The 19,692-nt window shown below is 33.8% G+C and overlaps 2 protein-coding genes and 1 non-coding gene across 3 annotated transcripts in view; 1 reads left to right on the forward strand and 2 right to left on the reverse strand.

Moving 5' to 3' along the window:
* Positions 1–19,692, reverse strand: part of LOC148282671 (uncharacterized) — a 117,505-nt gene that overhangs the window by 16,109 nt on the left and 81,704 nt on the right. The gene's annotated exons all lie outside the window — the stretch shown is intronic.
* PKD (serine/threonine-protein kinase D3) overlaps positions 1–19,692 on the forward strand; it is a 58,696-nt gene that overhangs the window by 6,949 nt on the left and 32,055 nt on the right. The gene's annotated exons all lie outside the window — the stretch shown is intronic.
* On the reverse strand, positions 11,174–11,246 carry TRNAA-AGC (transfer RNA alanine (anticodon AGC)). Its single transcript has one exon. It is a non-coding gene; the product is annotated as a tRNA-Ala (tRNA).

The following is a 19,692-nucleotide window of genomic DNA, read 5'->3' on the forward strand; positions in this document are numbered from 1 at the left end:
TGTCCTGATGAAACACGATTCCTCTCCTATTCACCAATGCTGGCCGCTTCTGTTCGATCGCCAACTTCAAACGGTCGAGTTGTTCACAGTTGAAGGCAGAATTGAGCGTTTGGCCATAGGAGAGCAGCTCATAGTAGAGTATTCCCTGCCAATCCCACCAAACACTCGGCAACACCTTCCTAGCCGTCAGTCCTGGATTGGCCACGGTCTGGGCCGCTTCGACGGCTTTCGACCACGATATCTGTCGCTTGACATTGTCGTAAGTGACCCACTTTTCATCACCAGTCACCACCCGCTTCAGAAATGGGTCGATTTAGTTGCGATTCAGCAGCGATTCGCAAATGGAAATTTGGTCCATAAGGTTTTTTTGCGTCAGCTCGTGTGACACCCAAACATCGAGGTTTTTTTTTAAATCTAGCCTTCTGCAAATGGTTTAAAACGGTTTTATGATCGATATTCAGGTCCTGGGCGATGCGAAGACTGCTAACATGACGGTCTATCTCGATGATTTTATCGACATTTTGACGACAGGCTTGCCAGACCTTGGCGCATCATTCACCTCCACTACACCCGAACGAAATCGCTCGAACCACTGCTGTGCAGCACGAACCGAAAAAGTATCGGCACCGTATACATCACAAATTTTTTTGGTCGCTTTCGACGCGTATTTCCCTTCAGGTAGTAAAAATGTAAAATATGGCGAATTTCTTCCTTTCAGACCTCCATACTCGACACACAATAGTTCCCGACTGAATTGACCAAGCGCAATACTGTAAAAAAAAACTTTTGTAGTATACACTCACACCTTCACAACGCCGTATCGTATGATCCGATGTGACCAATAATGAACGAGATATACTTAGTTGAAAAAAAGGGCGCGAAATACAAAATTACTTTTTCCCCAACCATATTTTTATGGAAAATTTCGATTGTCATAAAGAAAATACAAGTTCAAATATGACACTGTTTAAGAACGGCAATGTTCTTCTTCTTCTAAGTTTTTTTTTTGTTGGTTTTTTCACCTCCCAACTAGGGTGTTCTAGCCAACCAACAACGGCGTTCAAATATACAGTCATCAAGCGGGCAAATCGTACAGCTATTAAAATATTTTTTTTTTTTAGAATATGAGAGTTTTTTCTTCTGTATACTTAACTACAACTCGGGTTTAAAAAAAAATAGTTATGTCTATTTTATCCGATGTGCGATATGTCTATCTTCACATGCACTCAGATGATGAATGTAATTTACTCTTAATTATAAATTATCTTTCTTCTTATTTAATTATTATAATAATTATGCACACCAGACACACATCTTTCCAGCAGACATGCTAAATATAGATACCTAATATGTAATGTATGCATATAAAATATATCATATTTATTACGATTATTTTTTTGATAAGTTTTTTTCCCGCAAAAAAACGTATGGTCGGATGTTTTTTTTGAAGTGACCAGACACAACAAAAATAATGTAATGTTTATTGCATTATTGCATCAGTATTGTTTTTAAATGTCCGGCATTGAAGATGATGATGATGATGTTTTGTTTCTTATCAGTGGCCTTATTCTGTACATAATGAGTAACCAATTCGTTTCGTAAATTCATTCGTATTGTACGAGAGAGAAATACGATTTGATTGCGTTAGAGTGAGATGGATATATGACGAACGAACTTACGAAACGAAATTGTGAAAGAATAAGCCTGCAGCACTCGCATTGCGTTCTCACATTTGCCGTATATGGCTTATTTTTGACGTATCGTAAAAATCCACACGGCACGATACAATTACATAGGATGGATTGATTTTTATTGTATTATAATTATTTACATTTATTTTATGACAGGGTTACAAATGATGAAATCAGGCGTGAGTGTTAATCTGAGTCAGGTACAATTGATAAGATTAAGAAAGGATCCCTGAGATAGTTTGGTCATGTAGAACGAATGGATGACGAAAGGATGGTAAAACAAGTATATATGGCGAAAATGAACGGTAACGTGAGACGAGGACGACCAAGAAAGGCGTGGCATGATCAGATAAACAAACATCTTAAGTCTGGTCATGTCAAAAGCAGGCAGAACCGAAGGGCATATATGGCAAGATGTATGAATGTGGAAGAAGCTAGAAATGAATGCCAGGTTAGACGTGTGTGGCGGTCCATTCTTTCTGCCTACCCCTACAGTGAAATGGCGTGATGGTAGTTGTAGTAGTATTTTATGACAGGCAAACGCACTAACCAGAACACCATGAGGCCAACTAATCTTCACTCGATTATTTTTTGTAGGATTTTTTTACCTAGAGTAGCCAGTAGTAAATAAAAATCTAAGGATGTATAGTAAGAATCAATCTACCCCAATTTTACCGCGTCGTGTGGATTTGTACAACGCTCAGGGTGTGAGGCGCGATCCTACGTAAACTAAGTTATTTTTAAACAACGATATTTTGAGTATGTCCAAACCTTTTTTATCGAGAAAAATGCTCGTGTTGAGGATCGTATTTAGTGATGTATCTTTATTGATTAATTAATGTTAAAATTTCAAATAATATATTTATATTGATTAGCGAGTTTGTTGCCATAAGAAATATCTTTCAACTAACCAAAAACATTATGGTGTAAGTTGGTCAAATTTGTATTTATGTATCGATTTTTTACAGCTGTTTAAGAAGTACCTAGTGCTTGTACATAAAAGACGGATTGATGAATAATTATGTAACATTTTACATGATGAGGCAAGGGATGCATAGGATGGAGGATCAGGTAAGGAGTTTGGAAGGAGACAGGGAGAGGATCTAGAAAAAAGAGGAATTATATGATAAAAAATGGTTCTAAGAATAGATAGCAATGTTTCAGGCGTTCCGTAATGATAGGGAAATATCACTTTTTTTACATTCTTTAAGTAATAAAGGTCTACGAAATACTGTCCACTAAAAAAATTGCTAATTATTAGTAACATAAATAATACTTTTAAATTTGTAATTTTGAATTCCCGCACGGCCATTCCATTGGACACGCCCCTAATACATCAAGATTCTGGTTTCTTTGTTCCTGCCATTGAAATCTATGTAGAAAAATATAACGAATCTTGACGTCACAACAACCAAGGCCAAACACGTCGCGTTTTTCTACGAACGTATTTTTATTGAATTTCGTTTTTACATTTATGTATGAAAACATTTCTCCACAATATCCACATTGATTTTAAAAATACAATTAATTATTCTAAATCCGTTTCATATATTTTTATCGATCTTCGTAGTATATGATATTTCCCTATTTTTTTGTTCTTTTAATTTTACACAGTTTCATAATGATGTAGCATGTTCATTTATAATTATGTGTCTATTTCTCAATACTTCCTATATTGCACTTTGATGCCTCATCAGGTGTAAGATATGGTATTCAAAATATTTCAACCCACAAGTCGCCCACCCCCAAATATGTTATTCACCAATACTTCGACTTTAGTTTGACCTCTGCATAAGTTCCAAGCTGAACCCAAAAATCTATGCAGCAAAAATGTTCCTTGCATTTACTTTACTTTGTAGTTGTACCTATTTTAGTAGCACTTAGGACCAGTTGCACCAAATTTGTTAAAAGTTAAATAATTATGTAGTTTTCGACAAAATTAGTTTGATAAAAAAGTAAGATAAAACAACCGGTTTGGACCATTTTGACAATTATTTAACTTGATTTTTAAAAAGTTTAAATTGGTGCAACTTTCCCTTAGTTGTTAAGTAGGTAAACTAATGGACCTTGAAAGGACATTATTTATTTAAATATTTTGTACAAAGTACTCTCGGGTTTACTGCTCAACACAAAAACTCGAAACTGGTTAGAACACCCCGGTTGGGTTGTGAAAATGCCAAAAAAAATAAAAATCTTCTGAATTTTTTCGGGAAATATACAATTCTAGGTATCTACAGGGCTATAACTAAACCATTTTTTTTGTGTATTTTTGAAATATAATTACAAAAATACACTTTAGAAAAATACATCTTAAAATTAAGCTGTAACATGAATAATTGGAAAAAATGCCCACAAAGATTACAGCGTCTGAGCGTAGGCCATTTCTTTTTTAATTATTAAAAAGTTTATAGCATATATATATGGTATGACATTACCATGGAAAGAAAAGAAAAAGAAAAAGAATAAGAAAAAGAAAAGAAAAGAAAAATAAAATAAAAACCAAATTAACATATGTTGAAATTACGAAAATATGATTCATTTGCAGTATGCATTTATTTTTAATTTTTAATTGATTTATCGTTATTAAACATTCATATTTAGTTTAATTTTATGATCTCTAATAATTAAAAAAAATAAATTTTTTACTCAAAACAGGCTAGGGATAACGAGTCGCAGCAAAAATCATATACATATAAATTTATGTAAATTATTACGTTTATTGACGAAGAATTTTTTTATAAGCGAGTTTGTATTTTCTTCTTTTTATGCCTTACATTACTAATAACTGAAAAGTGACAGGTTGTCCGCTTCGTGGTGTAATGATCAGCGCGTCTGCCTACCACGCGAGAGGTCTCGGATTCGATTCTCGACATGGTTGACATTAAATAATAATTTAAAAAGGTGTTTTTACGCTAGAATATTTCATAGTCCTTTGGACTGACACCTGAAGCGTAAGACTGATCATCTTGCCTCCATGTAACAAAAATGATCAAGTTACGCTGCAATAAATGTACCAATGCAGCGCCCTTAGATGCGGAAAGGGAATGATAACGATGATGAATGATAACAATTTGTAGCAAGTATTTTGTATGAAGTTGATATGCGTGTCAGAGCAATCTGATAAATAGGTATTTGAACATTTTTCTGTCACTCCCTCGCAACGCAAACGCCTCCCCGATATTTTATTAATAAGATAACTGCACGTCTAACTGATTATGCCTAACTAAAATCGACAAAATCAAGGTCTCGTATTCCCGGTTTCCGCACCCCAAAATTAAACCCATTTTTTGTAGGCATTCCACATTAGTATCAGAATGAAATTTTCAGTGTCGGTGCCTTTTGTGTTTTTCAAAAATGATTATCATATCGTATACCGTACGTCCGAAGACGGCAGATATAACTGGGCGCTTTTATGGGTTTTTGGATGGTCCTAGCTCCCATAAGAATCAATTTATCAAGACGACAAGGACGCGTCGATGGTAAATATCTTTCGGGTAAAAAAAAGTCTTCGCTCTAGTGCCATGATCCAGGGAGAAAATACGGCAGTTTGTTTGTGTGAAGAAAAGACCGCGTTTTCTCTTAAATATGATCAATAGATATCAATGCTAAAAAACCAATATAACTCGTTAGTTAGGTACTGTTATCGTCAAACATCAAACATTTTGATGTTTACAGCTGAATACTCTCTAACCAGTGGCTTTCAATCTTTTTGAACGCGACCCCTTTACGAGTAAAAAAATCTGGTGACCTCCCAGGACTTGAATTCAATTATAATCCTCGTACTCGTATACCAGTGATTTCAACGACGGCATATTTTATTTTCTTTCTATTAAAACCGTATTATAATTAATTGAGAAATCATATGCATCTTATAGGTCGTGCTAAGATGCATATCGTCGGTCGGCGTGCATTACCAATTTACTAAATCAACTTTTTCCAGGAGACAGAAAAAACTGTTCCTAAAATCAAAATGTGGCAGCCTTCGCGGTGTAACGGCTAAGACACTTGACTCATACTCGGCAGGCTCCGGGTTCGATTCCAGACGATTACACAAAAAAAATATCTCAAGCCGGGTGTTCTGCGCTGTAATTAATCACTGTAATTAGGCTTCTTGGCCTGTTCTGGTGCAAAAAAAATCCAACACATTATTTACTCCGATCCGCGGTAGTGCTCTTCTTCAAAAAGCTCTCTTCCTATTGCTCCCACGCGTATTATGACCAGGGAACATCCGATAAGAATTTTACGTATAGAAAACTGAAACTGAGATAATAAACATCTTCAAAATTAATGTGTCATTAATTTTGAAGATGTTTTTTAAATTGACCTAAATTTAAATTTACTGTCTTATATTTCACTTAAAGATTCTTCTCATCGTTTCTTTGAATCCCTTAAAATAAATATGTGTTTATGTTTTTCCTTTTTAAAAAAAAAATGTTATTACTATTCTATTTTATTTTTACATCTGAGTATGTTTTTCATTCTTTATTTCCATTCTTAATTCTTAATTACTCTTACAAGTTTTCTTCATTTTTAATATTATTTCCATTTGTAAATACTCACTACAAACTACAAACCTTAAAATATATTTTTTTTTCACTTAAATTTAAATTTTTAAACAACTTTCATTTATGTTTTCTTTTTCCTTCTCTTTTTTATACTTTCATAATTAACATTAGATTTAATTGCTTTTTAATATGGAAACTTCACTGGTCCATTAGAATTAAGTCCAATTGTGTAAAATATTAAACTTTGTAACTGTACTGTATGTTTCCTGAATAAAAGAAAATAAAAATAAAAATAAAAAATATAAAAAAATAGGACTTTTGCCAAAAGAGTGAATAATCAAATCTATACAACAGTTGGATTTTTTTTACTTTGACAAATGATAAATAATGCGTACGTTCGTTTTCTTTATAATACAAATTATAATTTAATGATGTATTTGACGAATTTTGATGATTTTTAAATCTGGCTGACAACACTACTTATGATGTACATTTTGCAGAAAACAGCCAGCCGTACTCTAATGTATGTTGTGTCATTATGTATTCAACATTTTATTTTATATTTATATAAGGGTACTTGATTGGAAAGAATCACGTAATTCATTTGTAATACAACAACAAACCATCATACCGTTTCTCCGTAAGGGTAGGCAGAGAGGATAGAACGCCAGATCACTCTATCTTTGCATACATATCTCGCTTCCTCTATATTCATACATCTTCTCATGCACGCGCGCTGATTATTCCGACTTTTGACATGTCCATCTTGTATTTGTTGGATTTGGTCATGCCATGTCTTTCTCGGTCTTCCTCTATTTCGGCATCCATCAACATTCGCATTGTAAATATTATTAGCCGTTCTTTCGCTGTCCATTCGCTATACTATACATGTCCAAATCAGCGCAGAGCTCCTTTCGTGATTTTGTCGATAATGCTTGTCTCAGCCTCACATAATGTACGGATCTCTACATTTGTGCATCTATCGTACATAGTTTTACCACACATTTGCCTGAGTAATACTAACTCTAAAAATTATTTTATTATGCATTAAAGGAAATTTTGTGATTTTGTAGAAAACAGCTAGATCTTATATTGAACGATACTTCATTCACGCTTTGAATGTATGAGGTGATATTCTGTATTAATGTTTTATACACGTACACGTTTTTTTACTACGGGTATTTTTAAATTAATGAAATTATAAAATCGAAATACTTGTGTATTTATCCACTATAATTTTTTAAAGAGAACTAGATTTCTGAAGGCCCTTCCTATTAGCATCGATATACTATACTGTAAGATTTTCCTATTGCTGTGGGTGTTTTCTGCAAATTAAGAAATGCAGTTTTTGTGATCAATACTATTTTCAGATTATAGTTTTTTTTTTATGAAAGCGGCCTGGCTGCTTTTAGCAGAACATAGAATCGACCTTACTGCACCTGAAAACACCACAGAACAATACAATAAAAAACCACAATATCACATTTTTTCAAAGTTGTGGTCTGGCTGATCTAACGTTCTCACCAATGATAGAAATAAAAACTAAAAAGAGAAATGGACTTCAATAAAAAAATAATGCTGTTATTTGCGTCTCAAAAATAGAACAATTATCAAATCAAATGATACAAAGAAATCGTTGTGTTTTATTGTAGTGCGTGATTTAAAACTTTCGCTTTTCACTTTTGCCTTGCTTGTGACCGCGACCCCCCCAAGCGAGGCTTTGCGACCCCCCTGGGGGTCGCTACCCACAGATTGAAAAACACTGCTCTCTACCATAAAAATGTTTTTACATTTTGATTACTAGACCGACAGTTTCTAAACAAATTACGCGTGCAGAAGGCAATTCTATTTAGATTGAATCTAAATAATATTGATAATATTTCATCTCAGACCCGGTTATTCAAGGTCCTGTAAACTTTGATCGACAGATATCGCATTCCGACTCAACTCGCGTTTGCCGAATTAGACCCAGATGTAAATCCATTCGGAATGTCTGTTACTCTCATAGCGGGATTGGAATGTTTCGTTTATTATACATAAATTATTTTTCACTTATTTCCGATTGAAAGATGTACGAATAAGTCCCTACATAGATCGTCAGGTCCAAATCCGAAGAGTAAAAACATGGTTTAAAATATTTTAATATATTGTCTCCATATTGTCATCAAGAATTTATCAAAATCATAATCACAACACTGGCTTTACTTTAATTTGGCAGTAGAACGTCGAATTATATTGTACCTTACATTTTTAATTTAATTCCTACTGACCTTAGATTTGATAATATTTTTATATTGATGTTCTATAAATAATGTGTTCAAATTTGATTTAAATGTATATTATTTTTTTCGTCATATATTTGTTTTTCTTATTGTTTTTTTCTTTTTTTGATTGAGCGGATATAGTCTAACTGCTCCTTATTTTGACTGTAATTGTTTACGTTAAGATATTTATTTTAAAGTAGGATAAATATTTAAATAGGAAAATTTCACCAACAAGCCACAAAAGGTGGCTTGGTGACGTTTTTGTATTTATTAGGTGCACTTACTTCTTTTTTATGTACCTTTATAATTAAATAAATAAATAATAAAAAAAAAAATAAAAAAAATAGGAAACGCGGTCTGACTTTTCTTCACGTAAACGTATTCCCGTAATTTCTTCCTGGATTACGACACTAGAGCACTGATTTTTTTATTCGGTCATCGAAAAACCCATAAAAGCGCCCAGTTTTATCTGCCGTCTTCGAAACGTCGATTTTGTCGATTTTAGTCAGGCATAATCAGTCCGACGTGCAGTTATCTTTTTCGCACTGTATCGGGGAGGCATTTGCGTTCCGATAGTTGTCTTGTCCGATAGTTGAATTGTTTGCCACCGGTTCGAATGATGTATATAACTATATATATATCACGATATATTTAATATCATGATATTTATTGCTGATATGCATATTATATTTTTAATTTAGAAGATGCCTTTGTTTTTACGTGAAATTCCTCTTGCTTGATTGATTGTCTTTGATTTTACCGAGACTCTTGGGGCACCATAGAGTCGCGTTTATTGCGTGTTTTGGACCGAAAAGGGGATTCACCCGGAGCTGGGGAATAATATGCAGCAACCGCAGCTCTAGAGGGATACTTTTTATCCTTTGGTTTGGTTCGGTTCAAAATTCGGTTTTGGAAATGGGCTGGGTAATGAAAAGGCTGTGTTTTCTCATTATGAGTTTAATAAAAGTTTTTATGAATTTATCATCCAAAACAACATAAAGAAATAAAAAGTTGGGGAAGTAAAAACACGTTTTTTTTTAATTAAAAATGTTGGTGTGTATTATTTCTTCTTCTTTTAATGTCTTGCCGGGTCTCCCCGACGTTGGCGATCACTGCAGCGAAAGCATATGCATTTGTCCTGTTCTACTTTTATCTTTCGCAGCCAGGACGACTGCTTATTGATGTACTCGCCGTAGTGATTCCTGGGAACGGATGACCAGAGTGGTTTCCCGTTGACTTCTCTGGTGGATTTTCTGTCGGGGTTACCTTCCGTTAGCTGGTTGGTTTTGGTTTTGAGGCGCCAGCAACTCGCCTTTCATCCTCTCGTTATCTGCTGTGATCACACCGTTATGAGTGTGATTCCATTGCCCGGGGTTTGCGACGTGGACGCTTACGAATTGGACTAGTCAGTAGTGTTGCCGGTGGAATGCATCTGAGCGTTCGCAGCATTTTATAGAATCACATCCTCCAGTAAGATGTGACTCACTGCGACCCTGATGACCGTTCGAACCCCAGTATAAATATTCTCTAATGGCCATAAAATTCTAATCATGTTTTGTTTTTACGTAAAAAGAATCATCATCATTTATTCCCCTTTTTGCACTGTGTTGGTCTATCAGTGGCTACGTATCTCAATTTTGTTTTGCTACCCGAAGGTAAGTAAAAGAGATTTACACTCCGGATGGCCAGTCCAAGGACTATTTTTTTTATTTTTATTTATTATTTTTTTTTTTATAAAAGAAATATTTGCGTTCTTATGATTTACCCAAATATTTAATTTTGAGGACCATTTTCAACGAGTTGTAAATAACTAATTATTAGAAAATGGGAATCAAGTTGGGGTAGAGTAGGATTCGAACCACGGACCTTTGGTCCGTGAGTCCGAGACACTAGCCACAGGACCACAACCCGATTTCAGTTTAGAAACATATTTAGATAAATATTTTATATAGACCATGACGGGAAACGAACCCAAGATCTCTCGCACGGTAGGAAAATTACCAAATAAGACCGCTAGGTGGACCTGAAAATAATACGATACGTATACTTCTTTGAAATCATGTTAAATAATGAATTAATCGGCGCAAAGGCAAATTTATTTTCGAATAATTTTTCCTTCACAGCATTTGAAGTTTCTGTCGACGACTGTATGAAAATAAGCGAAAATGCTATTAAGATTTTATTGTGTAAGTACTCGATTTGAACTATTGTTTTTAATTTAAACTTCGAAAGCTTGATTGCATAGCTTGCGAATTCCGAGTGACGATATAAAGGTACGCGTTATGACACGTAGGTATATTGTAGAAACCACGCCGCGCTGTTGCAATCCCATTGAAATTTAATTTCCTGTCGACTTCAACAATATCTACCCCGTATATTATTATATACATTCTGTATTCTATTTCGCCCGCCATTATTACAATGCTTCTCAACCTATGAGACGGGCTAACTTCACTATAAAATTATTTCCTGCACAAAGCTACACTCATAGAATTAAGAATAGTCCAGAAACCGCATACGAGCATCAAACAGAAGGCGACTAAACTACTCATAAATGAGTAGTTTAGTTTACTCATTACCCTCCCGCACCTAATGGTGCATAGAAAACTGCATTGTTACACCAATCGCAAGGTATCTTGATCTTCAGGTGCTAGTCCAGGGACTGAGAAATATTATAGTGTAAAAAAACCCTTTTTGAATAATAATTTCATGTCAACCATGTCGGGAATCGAACCCGAGACCTCTTGCACGCTAGGCAAACGCACTGACCACTGTACCACGAGGCCGAAGAACTCTTGATGGCAATAAAAATATTATTAGTAAAATTGATTTTTGTGATTAAAAATGCTAATTATTTTTTTAAAAGAAATATTAGCGCTCTTATAATTTACCCAAATATTTCAATTTTGGTAGCCATTTTCAACGAGTTGTAAATTACTTACTATTAGAAAATGGAAATCAAGTTGGGGTAGAGTGGGGCTCGAACCTCGGACCTCTGAGTCCATGAGTCCGAAACGCCAGCCACGGGACCACAACCCGACTCGTTGTTTTTATTATTTTTTTGTCCGTCACCAAAATACAAATTCGATAACACCGTTTGATAATAAAATTAATATAGTTAGTGCCTACCTGTACTACCTAGGTGCATTCATTTCTACTATATAAATAATGTTAATTGTTACGAATTTATCGCGATAACTTTAATCGCGGAATGGCATCAATAAATAATTGTTTACGGTATCTTTGTTTGTCCTTTTGATTTTGCTGTAGTTTTTTTTTTATTAAATTTAGCGATATTGGTAAATATTCCTATCACATTTATAGTAATTTATTTATTTATAGTAGTTTGTGCGTTTGACTATCGTCCTATGCGTGGATCCCGGAGTTTCCTGATCTGGCATCTGAAGCGTAAACACATGTTATTTTAACCCTTGAGTGGTGTGATGACACATGAGTCTACATAGAATACAAGACTTGATATATTTATGCCTCTTATTTAATTAAGTCGCGTTTTACTAAAACAGGCCTAAATTATATTTTTACAAATTTCTTAAAATAGATACTTAAACCAATGTTGTATGTATTGTTTATCGTTTGTGGACCATAATAAATAAATATACAGTATAAATTTATATTGTATTTTTTTGTTTATTTGTGTGTATTTAAAAACGTGTAATATTTTGCATAATGTAACACGACGCGACGTTACAGGCCCGTCTCCAGAGGGATTTTTTAGCACAGTCTTTTACAAGTTAAAAAATGTTAATTAGTAAAGTACAGTGCTCTACTATACAATGCGCCGTGTAAACTTTCGATTCGTTTTCTAGGAAATAGATCAAAGGCATTATTTACGTCAGTGGATCGTATTAGTCATTATTTAGTAACCTTTCTGTCTATTACATACTCGTATCTATGTAGTTCGTAGTACCTACTACCTACTCACTTTCTAAATAGTAGCACTCTGCTATGGCCCGAGGCGAGCTTCGTGGAATACCAGATTCTGTTTCACCCAAACAAAATGTACTATTGATTATTTCTTAATGGATGAAAATTAAGAGTGTTCATCTAAAATACAGGTAAACGTCGTTTTATGCCAGGGTTCCGTTCCGAGAGACACCGGCGTAAAAAAAACTGCGTAAAATGAACACAAATATAATGGAAGATATAAGGTTAGGTTCCGTGTCGAAATTCTAAGAACAATCTAACATGTTTATTTAATACATATCCTTTATATATTCTAAATAAATTATAAATGTATTTAATAAATAGGTACAGTTTAAATTAGAAATAAATAATAATTTCCTGATAAAAATAATGTTTTTTTATTATAAATACTAACTCACCAGTTCGTCGGTACTAAATTAAATTATCACACTTTTTTGAAAAAAAACATCCAAATTCATTTGCTTTGATTGTTGCTTCCTTTCTTGCAGAATCATAGCATAAACTACAAACATTTGAATATTCTTTTAATTTTAATAATTATAAAATAAAAAATATAATTACCTTAATAATATACCTTTCTATTTTTCTTAAAAACAAAACGAAAACTAACTCAGAAACAAATTTCACACACACAATAGGCTGCTCGCGTACACGGTAATGGAATAAAACAACGTGTAAAAGTGTGCAAGGAGAGTGATTTGCTAATGAATGTGCAAAAGTCGAACGTCATAGTCTTGAAGCAAGAAATGTAACTATGACTGAATGTAAGATTGTAGTAAATGGAGATAGTTTGAAACAGGTCGAAGAATTTGTATATCTGGGTAGTATGTTTACTAGAGATGGAAATATGGACAAGGATATTGAAAGGAGGGTTAGTGCCGGTAACAGAGTTAATGGTGCCTTAAAGTCTGTCGTAGCAAATAAGTGTCTATCGCAAGAGGCTAAATTAGCAGTTCATAATGGAGTTCTGGTACCAACCCTAATGTATGGAAGCGAAACATGGAGTTGGAAAAAAAGGGACGAAAGTAGACTGAATGCTGTTGAAATGCGATCCCTCAGGCGAATGTGCGGAAAAAACAATGTATGATAGGTGCCCTAATGTCGAAATTAGAGCAGAATGCAAGGCTGAGTTAAGCATTATCGACAAAATTAAGAAAGGTCTTTTGCGATGGTTCGGTCATGTGGAGCGAATGAATGATGAAAGAACGGCTAAAAAGATTTATGATGCGAATGTGTCTGGTTGTAGAAGTCGAGGAAGGCCGAGAAAGACATGGCATGATCAAGTACAACAAATTCTTGAAAGTGGTCATGTGAAAAGTCGGAATAATCGACGTGCGTGCATGAGAAGATGTATGAATGTGAAGGAAGCAAAGGAAGTGTACCAGGACAGAGTGGTGTGGCGTTCTATCCTCTCTGCCTACCCCTCTGGGGAAATGGCGTGATGGTTAGTTAGTTAGTTAGTTAGTAAAAGTGTGTCTGCTATTAGAATCGCGGCGCCTACTGTCGTCTGGTGTCGGCCGAAACGGGGAATCCCACGCCGGCACCAACCGGCGTAGTAGTAAATCGGCGTAAATCGAACCGGCGCAAAACGACGTTTACCTGTAGGTACTTTTTTTTTTTTACATTTATTAAAGCAACAATATTTTTTTCATTATCATTTCTGCACTGCATCGGTAAAAAAAAGGCGAATCAGAATCACGATGAAAATATAAGGCAAAAAAAAACATTTTAATTATGATTTTACCCATATACGATATGTAATCTTCTTTGAATGTGAATGTGAATTGGGTTGAATGTGAATTCAACCCTTTACAGAACACATATTTTGTGTTGTTTTACGCCTTGCAAACCTAATAAAAAAAAAAAATTTTTGAAGATAAAACACATCTTGTATTTGAAAAAGCTGAGTAGAAGAATGATCCATCAGTGAACGTTATTACGATACTCTTCTGGCATTTGTCCAAAGCAGCAAAATTAAGCTCTAAGATTGTCGAAGCTCTAGTGCCTTTTTCCTCAACACAGTAGACTTTAGGGAACCTAAAATGCATACAAAATGAGAGGTAAATTAATTATGTTATCAAGAAATGCGTAACCGAAAAAGTATTGGAAAAATGAGAAGCGTAACCCGTGGCAAAAAATAAATAAATATTTATTTGGGAAAACACAACATTTCATATATGCATACGAAAAATAAACTAAAATGGTGAAAACAATCGATATAAATTTTTCACAGTGATGTGCGCTTCATTCTTCAAAATGAGGCGATGAGGATTATACTCAAAAGAAATATCTATTCTAATGTAGAAATAATTCACAAAGAAATTGGCTTGCTCACTGTAAAGCAGCAAATTAAATATAATGTAGCAATTTTTATGCATAAAATAATTAAGGGGGTGAATAAAATAAAAACAATAATAAAATTTAACCAACAATGTCATACATATGAAACAAGGTATAAAAAAAAGATTACCAATGAGGAGAAAATCAGAATCTCAAAACTCATTGTACAAGGGGTGAAGCTGTACAATGAGTTACCTGAAGGAATAAAGGAGATAGAAAAGATCGAAATATTTCAAATCAATTTGAAAAAATATGTTATTGAGAAATTTTGATAAAAAAGTTGTAATGTTATTAAAAGTTTATATTAGTTCTTAAGTTATTATGAACTAACTTAATAAAGCAAAAATAAATAAATAAACACAACACTACGAGACGGACTTATCCCTACTCGATTTCGTTTTTAGGATTTTTACCCGGGAGTGGTCATCGAGTGGAAAACAGCCGTGCAGGATTCTGATTCTATTTCGGACACAGAACTGTATTTTTCGTTGGGGTAGCGAGATTCGAACCTCAGACCTCTTATCCGTGAGTTCGCACCACTAGGCTACGGGACCACAACCCGATTTGAATTGGAAAAAGATAAGCACGGTACTTTAATAATGACATGCTCTATTGAAAAAATCATTTTTCCTTGAGTAGTCCTAGGTATAGGCAAATTGAATGCAGTTTGGAGTCTTGTCCTGTTGGGTACATATCTTTAAAAAGTTTTTAATAGCCCAGTTATTAATGAATTACTTTGATTTATTGAAATTGGAGGGTGGTGGAAAGTCAATTTTACTGAGTTATAAAACATAGTATAAATAGAAACAATACTATGTAAAATTATGTTAAAAGCTCTACGAATTTAGTCGCGAAAATGTAGATGTAAATGGGTGTCATGTTTTTTTCCGCATGGCTCTTGAAAACGTTCGATTTCAAATAAACAATGGAAGTTAAGTGTTAAAAGTATATATTGTTATAATTATTTCTAACTGAAACCGCAATAACAACAACAACAACTATAATTATTATCATTTTTTATGTTGTGTGTAATAAATATCGTCGACCGTCACGCTACCTTACTCAGTGGTAATTATTTTGTAGGTAAGTGTTATATTAAAATCCAAGTACCTTTATTCGCGAACCTAGTATTTATGACAATGATTTTTTTTCTGTAAGGCTGTTTGAGTTTTATTTGCAAAAAAATTTTTTTTTTCCTTAAATATACAGAATGTTCTTTAAACCCTGTCACATCCGAAACCACGATGATCAGTATGAGCAAGAAGACATGTTGGCACATTAAAATAAATTTTTAGAACGAATAAAATTTACAAAAATAAAATATCTAAAAAAGCAAATGGTTGCTTACTTCTGCAGGGAGAAACGAGGGGGGGGGAGAGTCTGAAATATCGTCAACCGCGCGGCGGCGCCCCCCTCGCTTCTCCCCTGCAGAGGTACGCAACCATTTGTTTTTTTTTTAATACTTACTTTTTTTTTAAATGTTCGTTCTAAATATTTTTTTTAATATGCTAATATGTCTTCTTGCCCATACTGATCATCGTGGTTTCGGATGTGACAGGGTTTAAAGAACACCTGTACAAAGCAATATTTAAAATATGTAGTTAATATTATATTTAGAATACATTTTATTCATAACTAAAGTCTGTTCATTATTACAAGAACTGCCAAACTCTATTTCACATATATCAAACGGTACGGTAAAATTATAGTGGATTGACATTTATTAGATTCTTTTGTACCTATTTAAATTAGATAATATTTATGTTTTTTTTTATAAAACTCCATAGTTAATGATTTTAATAAAAATATCAATAAAAACGACTCCGTTAATATATTAAATTTTTTAAAAAAATGTTAGTGCTCTTATAATTTATCAAATTATTTCCATTTTAGTGACCATTTTCAACGAGTTGTAAATAACACACTATTAGAAAATGGAAATCAATTATTACAAAAAAAAGAGATTATCAATGCTGGTTAAAAAAAAAAACGAATCGATTATTCCATTTTTGATTAAAATAAATCCATTCAAATAAAAATTCCTAACTCGAGAAAATAAAAGCTAATGTTATGTTATCTTCTTAAAATATGTCAGAACTGATCTTAAATTTATTAATTAAAATAAACACATTTTTGAATTACCCACCCGCATGATAAAGGTTTCAATTCTTTTACTTAAAGTCAACATATGGAAGAGTTGAGGAAATGCGGATGTTCAAACGTAGGCAGAACGGTGAATGTTACTCAGTTTGTAAAATGGCCACTTAAACCAGCCAATGACAGGTCATAAGCCCTGTAAATGCCTAGACTCTCATATCCCCTTAAAAATGTTTTCTCTCTCTGTTGCAACAAATTTAAAATAAACACATTTTAACAAATTATTTACTCGATGCAATTTCTGAAACACCTCAAAATATCAGGTGATGCGATTTCCGTGACCGCTACTGTATGTTTACAAATAATCGTCGATACGCTGCGACCAAACTTCCAATGCCCTATGGACTATCGGATGATAAGCAAGACATTCATAAACACATAAATATAAAAATATTGCTAGGTCAAGATTTATTTTGATTAAAAGTACAACGAATGTCTTCGGAAAACGTTATTTCAATAATTTATTCCGTGACGCCCGCGTTCGCTCTGTTCTCCAGTATTTCGTATTAAAAATGCAGTTGTCTCTATATTTATGACGTACCTATTTACGTCTTGTATGAAATGCATTATAATATCTCTAGCACCGAGTTCGTGGGCGGGCGGGATGAAAGTCGCCCAACTGCCGCGTGCCACAGTACGTAAATATGCGTGATATAGACCAGCGTTTCCCAATCTTTTGAAGCCTGCGGACCGGGAACGCAGGTACAAAAACATTTATTTATTTAACAACAACAACAACAAACCATCACGCCGTTTTCCCGTAAGGATAGACAGAGAGGATAGAACGCCACATCACTCTATCTTTGCATACATATCTCGCTTCCTCTACATTCATACATCTTCTTATGCACGCGCGTCGATTATTCCGACTTTTGACATGTCTATCTTTAAATATTTGTTGGATTTGGTCATGCCATGTCTTTCTCGGTCTTCCTCTATTTCTGCATCCATCAACATTCTCATTGTAAATATTCTTAGCCGTTCTTTCGCTGTCCGTTCGTTCTACATGTCCAAACCAGCGCAGAGCTCCTTTCTTGATTTTGTCGATAATGCTTGTCTCAGCTTTACATAAGGTACGGATCTCAACATTTGTGCCTCTATCGTACATAGTTTTACCACGCATTCGCCTGAGAGATCGCATTTGGACAGCATTCAGCCTACTTTCATTCCCGTATTTCCAAGTCTATACTTCGCTCCCATACATGGCTCCTTTGTGAACTGCTAATTTTGCCTCTTGCGACAAAGATTTATTTGCCAAGGTTGATTTAAGTGCACTGTTCACTCTGTGCCCGGCACTCACCCTCCTTTCAATATCTTTCACAGTCATTCCATCCCTAGTAAACATACTTCCCAGATACACAAATTCCTCTACTTGTTTTAGTATAACTCCATTCACAGTGATTTCACATTTAGTCATACTTTCATTTCTTTCAAAAACCATCACATTCGATTTATCGACATTCATCAGCAAATCGCTTCCCTTAATACTTTTTAATATGATATTATAACAGGTATAAAAATAACAAATGATGTTTTTTTAGTACAGGAATTTAAAAATGGACGAGTATTTCTGCGGACCGGCGGTTGGGAAACGCTGATACAGACCATCGTTTCTCAATAATCTTAGTATCGCGACCTCTTTAAAAGCCCAAATCACTGTTTATTGTTTCTGCGTTTACCTAGTGGAATAACACAATCAAATTAATGGCGGAAGAAATCTTGATTTATTAATGTATGATTTATTAAGTTGGTTCATAACCTCTTAAGAACAAATATAAATTCTTAATAACATAACATTTTATATCTACCTCTTGGTAGATATAAAATGTTAAAAAAACATATAAATAAAAAATTCTTACGCATTTTTTCAAATTGATTTGAAATATTTTAAGGCTTTTCATTTCTTTTATTCCTTTAGAACTGTGAACCTTGTATGAGTTTTGAAACGGTTTTTCTCCTCATTAGTAATCTTTTATCAATTTCTAGTTTTATTCGTATGGCATTGTTGGTTACTTTTGTTTTATTCTTTTATTTGATTGCCCCTTAATTATTTTATGAATGAAAACTGAACAACATTTTATTTTCCCTGTTGCTTTACTGTTAGAAAGCCGATGTCTTTATGCAGTATTTCTACATTTATATATATTTGTTTAGAGTTTATAGTTTTAGGGATAATTTCTCACTGCCTTATTCTGTAGAATTATAATGTTTTTTATTTCCCGATCATTGCATTAAAAAAGGTAACGATGAACAGTAATTTATTTGTGGGGTATATTATTTTTTATAGATAAAAATACCATAAAATAAAAGTCAAATAACTTCGCCGCGATCTTACTTGCAATAAATAAATAAATAGTTACTCTGCATCTGCGAATCACAATTTAAAATAAATAAAAATTCAGTCGTATAAACTACAACTTTCGAACTCTATTTTACATAAAAGAATAGTAAAAAATAACAAATTTAGAAATATAGTGAAAATTTAAATAAAACTTTAATAATTAATTAAGTTTTGTTCAATAATATCCCACCCCTGCATTAGAGCTTTCCAATGAACAAAATAAAACACCTTATCCCCTCAGCTATTGACCCCTATCAGTACTTACGTAAGTACATTTTCTGTATAATCTCGTTTAGTTTATAATTATATCACACGGCTTGTTTTCGTGGAAATATTTTAGTACTTACTCAGGTGTCCGGCAAGGTTTTAACCTGGGCCCGTTGCTGTTTTCTAATTTCATTCATGCTATCTAAAATGTAGGCATAGTCAATTCGTGTTTTTTAAAATCT

This window comes from Micrasema longulum, unplaced genomic scaffold, assembly GCF_059751315.1.
Source record: "Micrasema longulum isolate JH-2025_06_02 unplaced genomic scaffold, ASM5975131v1 h1tg000306l, whole genome shotgun sequence".
Taxonomy (NCBI): domain Eukaryota; kingdom Metazoa; phylum Arthropoda; class Insecta; order Trichoptera; family Brachycentridae; genus Micrasema; species Micrasema longulum.